Source organism: Corvus moneduloides, chromosome 33, assembly GCF_009650955.1.
Source record: "Corvus moneduloides isolate bCorMon1 chromosome 33, bCorMon1.pri, whole genome shotgun sequence".
NCBI classification, from domain to species: Eukaryota; Metazoa; Chordata; class Aves; order Passeriformes; family Corvidae; genus Corvus; species Corvus moneduloides.
Window position 1 is genome coordinate 231222 of NC_045508.1, and position 8219 is coordinate 239440.

The window sequence follows — 8219 nt, forward strand, 5'->3', positions numbered from 1 at the left end:
AATAATTAAATAAATCAATCTTGCTGCACAATTCCTGCCTGCTGGATCTTCTCTCCTCCTCCCTACGGCTGCAGGACACGGTGATATACCCTAGGGTTGCAGTAATAGGGATAGAGTTAATTTTTTTCCTTGTGGCTGGTCCAGGGTTGTTTTTTTTCTTCTTTATTTTTTTTTTTCTTTTGATTCAGGATGAGAACAATGTTGATAATACACCGATGTTTCAGTTGTTGCTCAGCTGTGCTCACCCCAAGTCAAGGAGTTTTCAGTGTCTCTTACTCTGCCAGTGCAGAGCTGCACAAGAAACCAGGAGGGAGCGGGGCCAGGACAGGTGACCTGAACTGGCCAGAGGGATATTCAAGACCACAGAAAGTCATGGTCAGTATAGAAACTGTGGTGAATTGGCAGGAAGGGGGCTGATCACTGCTCAGGGACAGGCTGGGCATCAGGTGGTGAACAACTGCATTAGGCATCTGTTGGGTTTCATTTCCCCCTCTCCCTCTCCCTCTCCCTCTCCCTCTCCTTCTCACTTTCCCTCTCTTCTTTCCATTACAGTTGTTCTTATTGTTCTTATAATTATTTTTTAAAAATTTGTTTCAATTCTTAAGCTGTTCTTATCTCAACCAACACCATTCTTTCCAATTCTCCTCTCCACCCAGACAGTGCTGGGGGCCAGGGAGTGAGTGAGCTGCTGTGTGGTACTTAGTGGCCATCGGGGGTTAAACCATGAGAGTCTCACATCATTCAAGAAGCCAAAGGTCTTGGGGTGAGATGGCCACAAACTCAGATCCACTGAACACATCACCCACGTGTCCATAAACTACACAGGGAGCTCAGGGCACTGAATGTCAAACTGCAGCTGGCAGTGAACTTTGGAATTTGTCATGTTAGATTCTGCTGCTTCTGCTGTCCAGGGGTTTTCATGGGCACTAAATTTGTGCTTTTCAGGCAGTTATAAATCCATATGAAATCTTGTAGGAGGCATTAATTTGGACAGCTAATATGGGAGACAGGTTAATCTTAATTAGAGACGAGAGGGCTGCTCTTTAGTCCCTTAAAAAGAGCTCTCAGGGGCTGTCTCAGATATTATTAGGGTTGAGATATTAAACCAGACATTTGGGGAGGGGCAGATACGACACAGGACTTGTAGAAACCTGTTTGCCTCTGGATGAGCAGCTGGAGGCTTAGAAAAGGAAAATGTCACAAGACAGGAACATCTGACCCAGGAATTCCAGCCAGAACATGCTGAGACCTTACACACCTTGTTCAGGAACACTGAAACTTCTTCTGACAAATGTCATGGTCTTTTTTCATCCAACTTTTACAAAATGTTATCCAAGCAGGGCCCAAAAGAAACCTTGCTGTATTACAAGTCATCAGTTCCTACTTCAGAAACCAAACCCACATTCCCAAACAAGCTGAAAGCTTTCCAAAAGAAGACGTGACAAAAGGCCTAAAAAATCCAACACACCAAGGCAGAGTTTCTCCCTCCTCTGAAGCTTCATGTTCAGCACTGCTAAACAGATGCACTGGGACAGAGTTTAACTGAGGGCAAGAATTGGTGTTATGCCAGAAGGGGAGAAAATGGAGTTGAGTTGACATTGACTCTGCAGCACCTGTGAGATCTGCAAAGATCACTGAACTCCCTGGAATCATGAGATGAATGATTTAATTGATAAACAAAGATGATGCATGATGACATGAGGTTTGGTGCTTAGGAAGTGACAGCTTTAATCTTTCAAGGTACTAATCAGGAAATTTTTAAGCTTATTAATATTTCTGCAGGGGCTACTGACCCCTGGGTGCTCTGGGAGTTATCATCATCCTGAGTTACCATAAAATCAAGGCAGTTTCACACTGTTGCAGCTTGCAGCAGGAAAGAGTTCCAAGTGGCCAGACTTGGAGCCAGCCTTGCTCCTCAGAAGGAAGTTCCAGCATTATCATCAGCCCTGCTTTGCCTCAAGGCCCTGCCCCAAGGGGGTCCCTGGGCCCAACAGCCCTTTCTAGAGGGGGAATTTTGCCCTTCTCTCCTGCTCTGCCGCCTCTCCTTCCAAGCTGTACCAGGACACCACAGCCAGCTCTGGACACCAAAGTCGGCAGAGCCATTCTTGGGGAAACAAAACACCAGAGCCAGAGGGCCAGCCCATATGTCAGCATGATCATTCCCCATCACTTTTAGTTCCTCTCTGAGCCTGTCAAGGTTTAACCATCACCAGCAGACAAACCCCATGCAGCCACTCTCTTGCTTCCCCACCAACAGGATTAGGAAGAGAATTGGACAGGTAAAAGCTAAAAAACTTGTGAGTTGAGAAAACAACAGTTTATTAGGGAAAAGCAAAAGCCAAGAACACAAGCAAAAGAAACCCAAGGAATTAATTCTCTACTTCCCATAGGCAGGTGGATGTTCCATCACCTCCAGGACACCAGGGTTTCATCAAACAAAATGGTGACCTGGGAAGACAAACACCATCACTCAAATGCCCAGCCCTTGTTCCTTCCGTTTATCAGGCTGAACAAAGACACCGGATCATGTGTCTGGCAGCTCTTGTGCTTTATGGCACACTCACCTTAATTACCCCAGAAATGATCCCACAGTTTAGACTGGAAAAGTGTTGGCTAACAAACCCTTACACTTTATAATACACTTCTCAAGACAAGCCCTCAATTTTTACAGTATACTTCAATCAGCTCCCACAGAAAACTTCTCAAAGGTTCTGGCTCATGAGCCACAACACACTTCCACAAGTTCCCACTCCCATGGCAAACTTTGGTACAGAGTATGGGGTAGAATGTTATGGCAGCTGGTGTGGGGTCAGTAGCTCTGACCGAGGAAGCTGTGACCGGTCCAGAGAGATGGTCCTGAAGAGATCGTCTTCCCGAGGCCCAGTGTCTTCCCTTGGCTGCTAGCTGGAGGGCCCGTGCAGAAACTGTCAGCTCATCAGTGACTGTCAGCTCGTGATTTCAGCTCAGCTCTGTAGGGCAGCCTCCAGGCCAGACCAGGGAGAGAGAGATGAGAGGCCCGTATAGCTGTTCTGCACGAGGCAGCTTTATTAGTCCAGCGAAGGGGAGGCCAGGGACAAACATCTCTCCGTCTCGCAGGGGCAGAGGGCCAGCTTTATAGGGATACAGGGGGTGGGTATCAGAGGGTGAGGGCCAATGGGTTACAAAGGTTCTGCAAAGGGTCTCCCAGAGGATTCTGGGTTTGTCTTCTTCTCACCGTAACTGAAAGTAGCTCCCTTTCCAAGGGAGTCTTGCTGGGAGATTGAGCACTCTCCTATCTCAGCAGACATCCCTCCAGGGATGATGGGGTGTTGGGGAGGATGAAAGTTTGGTAAGAAAGTTTCACAGGTATGTAGGCTTGGCAGAAAGATCTCTGAATGTAGAAACTGGGGATGAGGTAGAAATGAAAGCAAGTTTTGATATAGAATAAAAGATGTTTTGCTGAAACAGTGATCGCTGAGTAACTGAGAAGGCAAAGGTGGGAGATGAGTTGGAAGGAGACTTTTAGGAGTAGGACAAAGGTATGTGACTGCAAACAAAGACATGTTTTTCACCAAGTAAGTGTCTCAAGAAGAGCATAAGTAAGTAGAAAACATGTCTTTACCAAAAAGAGAGATATGGCAGGCAAACAAGAAATGTTGATGTAGCAAGAAGAAGAAAGGTCTGAGAATTTCCCATTGTAAGCTTAAATTGTAACTTACTCTTGTGATTGGATAATAATGACCATAATATGGTGATGGTAGTAGTTATGATAGGCTATAGGCAAATGTAAAGGTATTGTGTGTGGTGCTTCTTGGTTGTTATGTGTTAAGATACTCTGCAAAGAAAAGTATCTGATGCTTTGTAACTTGAACAGCAAGCGGCTTCAGGTATGCCCACAGCTGGAGCTGGCAGCTGTAGGGCTGGCTCTGGATACCCACTCCCTGAACTGCTGTAACTTCGCCTATGCAATAAACAGCTTTCAAGAGAGCCGCCTGAAGTCCAGACATCCTTCGTGAAACTTTCTCCTATAAATTGGCGCCCAGCGTTATAGAGGGGCAAAAAGGGATTTTTTCCACATATAGGAGACTTCTCGGTAAACGTGTAGTCGGTCGCTGAAACCAAGTGACCTGAGTAGCTGCAAACGAGACGCTTGAAAGGAAAGCGTGTGCAGCTGCTAACGAGAGGAGACGCCTGAAAGGAAGGCGTGTGGAGGCTGGACGGACGCTGCGACAGGTCAGAGCCTGGACCGGACCTCGACGAGAGACACCTGCCGCGACGGGCCGGCAAAGGTGAGCACCGAGTAATCCAGTCATGGGTCAGCATGTGCCTGCCCAACAGAAGGATGTCTATCAGCACCTAAAACCTCTAATTAAGTCCAGTCCAACTAAATTGGCAAAAAAAGAACTGAGAGATCTCATAGCATGGACTGTGACCCATGTCCCAATCGCTGACTCTAAAGCAGTCTACACCAGAGACTTTTGGGACTCAGTGGGAATCAAATTATTTAATGCCACATCACGCCGGGACAAGAGAACCGCAGAACTCATCCCGGTTTGTGCAGCGTGAGTGGAAATACTCGCTGCGCCCCCCCCCACCACCGCCGTGCACCTCCGCACCGCCCCCTCACCCGCCGCCTCGATCGGCCGTGACGGAGTCACGGAGCCAGTCCCCCTCGGCCCCGCCGCCACGGAGATCGGCCGTGCCGGAGTCACGGAGCCAGTCCCCCGCGGCCCCGCCGCCACGGAGATCGGCCGTGCCGGAGTCACGGAGCCAGTCCCCCGCGGCCCCGCCGCCACGAAGATCGGCCGTGCCATCGCCGCCCCCGCCGGGCCCCATCCCCGCCCCGCAGCCGCCCCCGCCGGCGGTCTCGCGGCACCGCGCACTCGTATCCCTCCACCGCCGCCCAGCCGTATCCCTCCGCCACCGCGCAGCCGTATCCCTCCACCGCCGCCCAGCCGTATCCCGCCGCCGCCCAGCCGTATCCCGCCGCCGTGCAGCCGTATCCCTCCGCCGCCGCGCAGCCGTATCCCTCCGCCGCCCAGCCGTATCCCTCCGCGCAGCGCAGCCTCGCCTCAGAAGCCGCGAGCAGGGGGGGAACGGAGGGCAATGATGCAGCTCCAGTGGCAGGGGAGACGGAGAGCCCCTCTGTCGGAGCTGATGCTTTAAATCTAACACAAGGAAACTCTGAAAAGCAGCCAGATTTGTTTGCAATGAGCCCCAGAGTCCCGCCAGCAAGCGGCGGGGATCTTGCAACCCAGAAAGAGAAAACGAGTTCTGAGAGTTTGTCAGCGCTACTTTCTGAATCAAAAAATCCTCCAGAGTGCTCAGATTATTCTCAATTAACAGATTTGCATTAAATAAGATGCCAAATCCGTAAAGATGAAAGTCTTAGTCTATTAGCTAAGCCTGTGATAGCTAGCCAACAGCCTGACAGTCCTAAAACGTGGGCTCCCATCCCCACTCTCGAAATTAAAGAACTAAAAAGTGCTGTAAGATACAGTGGCATTTGCTCACCGTATCTTAAACAACTGCTAAAAAGTACCCTAAAAGGAACACATCAAACTTTAAAATGCATTTTAAATCAACAGAAAAGGGGAAAAGCCCAGGCTACACCTCAAAGAAGGTTGAATAAAGCCTTGTACAGCTCTGCAGAAGAGCCTGACCCCCCCCACCCCCCCCACCCCCATTTACAGACATTTCTTGAACAACAAAAAAGCAAAATTGAAAGAACACCCCCCACTTTTAATTAAGAATTTCAAATCAGGAAAAATAGAAAGACCATATGATCTTATAATGTGGGGAAAGGGATTTGCATGTCTCTCCACAGGTGAAGGAACCAAGTGGATTCCAGCAAAGAACGTGAAGCTGTACCACGCATCAAAGCGCGTTGTCGGTTCCACTTCAGGCAGTGACCCCGCGAGTGGAAGCCGAGAAGCCAGCACTGAAATGTGAACTAGGCAGAACCACTGAGAGAAGATCATCTGCCAGAAACGGCTCAAGAAAAGAATGGAGTTTTAGCATTATTTGTGCAGATGGCATGTTGCTTTTAACCTCTTGTTTTTGTTTTTGCAGTGAAGCTTTACCTGTGAATCAACCAAAGACAAATGTTCGGGTTGCTTTAGCCAAGTCCGCAGGCTCCGACACCATCTGTTTATCCAACCCAAGCCCTGACAAACCCTTCCCAACTTATTTAGTTGAGTGCCTTTCCCAGAAGGTTTTGGTAATGCTACTTTTGATAAATATTAGCCATATGATGATCATCACATTTCTCCAACTCCCAGCCCAAGACACATAACTTATATTGATAATTTTAAAGTTGATAAATTTGACCTTCAAAAATCAGAAATTTTAGGCACAATAAAGAGTAAATGCCACTTCTTCTATGATCAGTGACTTGCTGACAGATGAAGAAGCTGGCAAACATGTCACTTTAAAAAACAGAGCTGCCCTTGATTATATTTTACTAGTACATGGGCATGGCTGCGAAGATTTTGAAGGATTGTGTTGTATGAACTTATCTGATCATTCTGCTTCTATCCATAAGCAGTTGCAAAACTTAGGAAATTTAGCTAACCAAATTACAACAGATGAACCATCTTGACTAGACAGTTTGATGGTTGGAGCTTTGCACTTTGGCTGAAGGAGCTTTATAAAATAAGCTTAATTATTTTAGTAGTAATAATTGTGGTTATAGTAGTAGTACCCTGTGTACTTCAATGCATGCAGAAAGTAATGAATAAGACAATTTCTAGTGTTTTAATAGTTCAACACAAAGGGGGAGATGTTGGGGCAGATGAAAGTTTGGTAAGAAAGTTTCACAGGTATGTAGGCTTGGCAGAAAGATCTCTGAATGTAGAAACTGGGGATGAGGTAGAAATGAAAGCAAGTTTTGATATAGAATAAAAGATATTTTGCTGAAACAGTGATCGCTGAGTAACTGAGAAGGCAAAGGTGGGAGATGAGTTGGAAGGAGATTTTTAGGAGTAGGACAAAGGTATGTGACTGCAAACAAAGACATGTTTTTCACCAAGTAAGTAAGTCTCAAGAAGAGCATAAGTAAATAGAGAACATGTCTTTACCAAAAAGAGAGATGTGGCAGGCAAACAAGAAATGTTGATGTAGCAAGATGAAGAAAGGTCTGAGAATTTTCCACTGTAAGCTTAAATTGTAACTTACTTATTCTTGTGATTGGATAATAATGACTATAATATGGTGATGGTAGTAGCTATGATAGGCTATAGGCAAATGTAAAGGTATTGTGTGTGGTGCCTATTGGTTGTTATGTGTTAAGATACTCTGCAAAGAAAAGTATAAAATGCTTTGTAACTTGAACAGCAAGTGGCTTCAGGTATGCCCACAGCTGGAGCTGGCAGCTGTAGGGCTGGCTCTGGATACCCACTCCCTGAGCTGCTGTAACTTCGCCTATGCAATAAACAGCTTTCAAGAGAGCTGCCTGAAGTCCAGACATCCTTCGTGAACCTTTCTCCTATAATGGGGCTTTTTAATATCTGAGATAGCCTTACTAGAGATAAGGACAAGGAAAAATCCAAATAATCTCCCAAGGAGATGCTCTGGGGGGCTTTATTGCCAGCACTGTCACTTGTGTCTGTGTTGGGCTTGGCCAAAGTGGGGTTGATTCCCAGCATGAAGAAGGGTACTTGTATTTGTGCTGCAGAGAAATAGCAACTACTGATTTATGCTAAAAAGTAAACAGGAACCTCAAGGGAGGAACAGGTACCCCAAGGGAAGCAAATGACATGGTTTTGGAAGTAAGGCACTTCCAGTAAGGCTATCTCAGATATCAAAAAGCCCCAGGTAAGTGCATGCAAAGGACAGGAGAGATGTAAAAACCTGCAATCGCCTTTCAGAGAAATTGGATACAGGGGTGCCCAAGTCAATCTGAGCAGGAAAGGATTTGGATCCCACTTGATCAGCATTTTACATGTGTACCACAGGTCACAGGAGGTGAAAGTCAGCACAACATCCCAAGCACTTGGGACCTCAAGAAAAAACATCATTTCCTATTTGACTATCAATTTAATGAAGTGAAACATGGGGTGCAAACAGGCAGGAAGGGTGAATGCAAGGGAATGGCAGCTGCAGAAGCTGTGAATACATCTCCTTGGCCCAGGCTGACAGCTCCTGGTGGTTCCTGTGTGGAGGAGATGAAGCATGTCTCATTGGATTTTTTCCTTGTCCCACACTCTGAGCTGCCCTTGTGTCCCTGCTGCTCAGTGTGG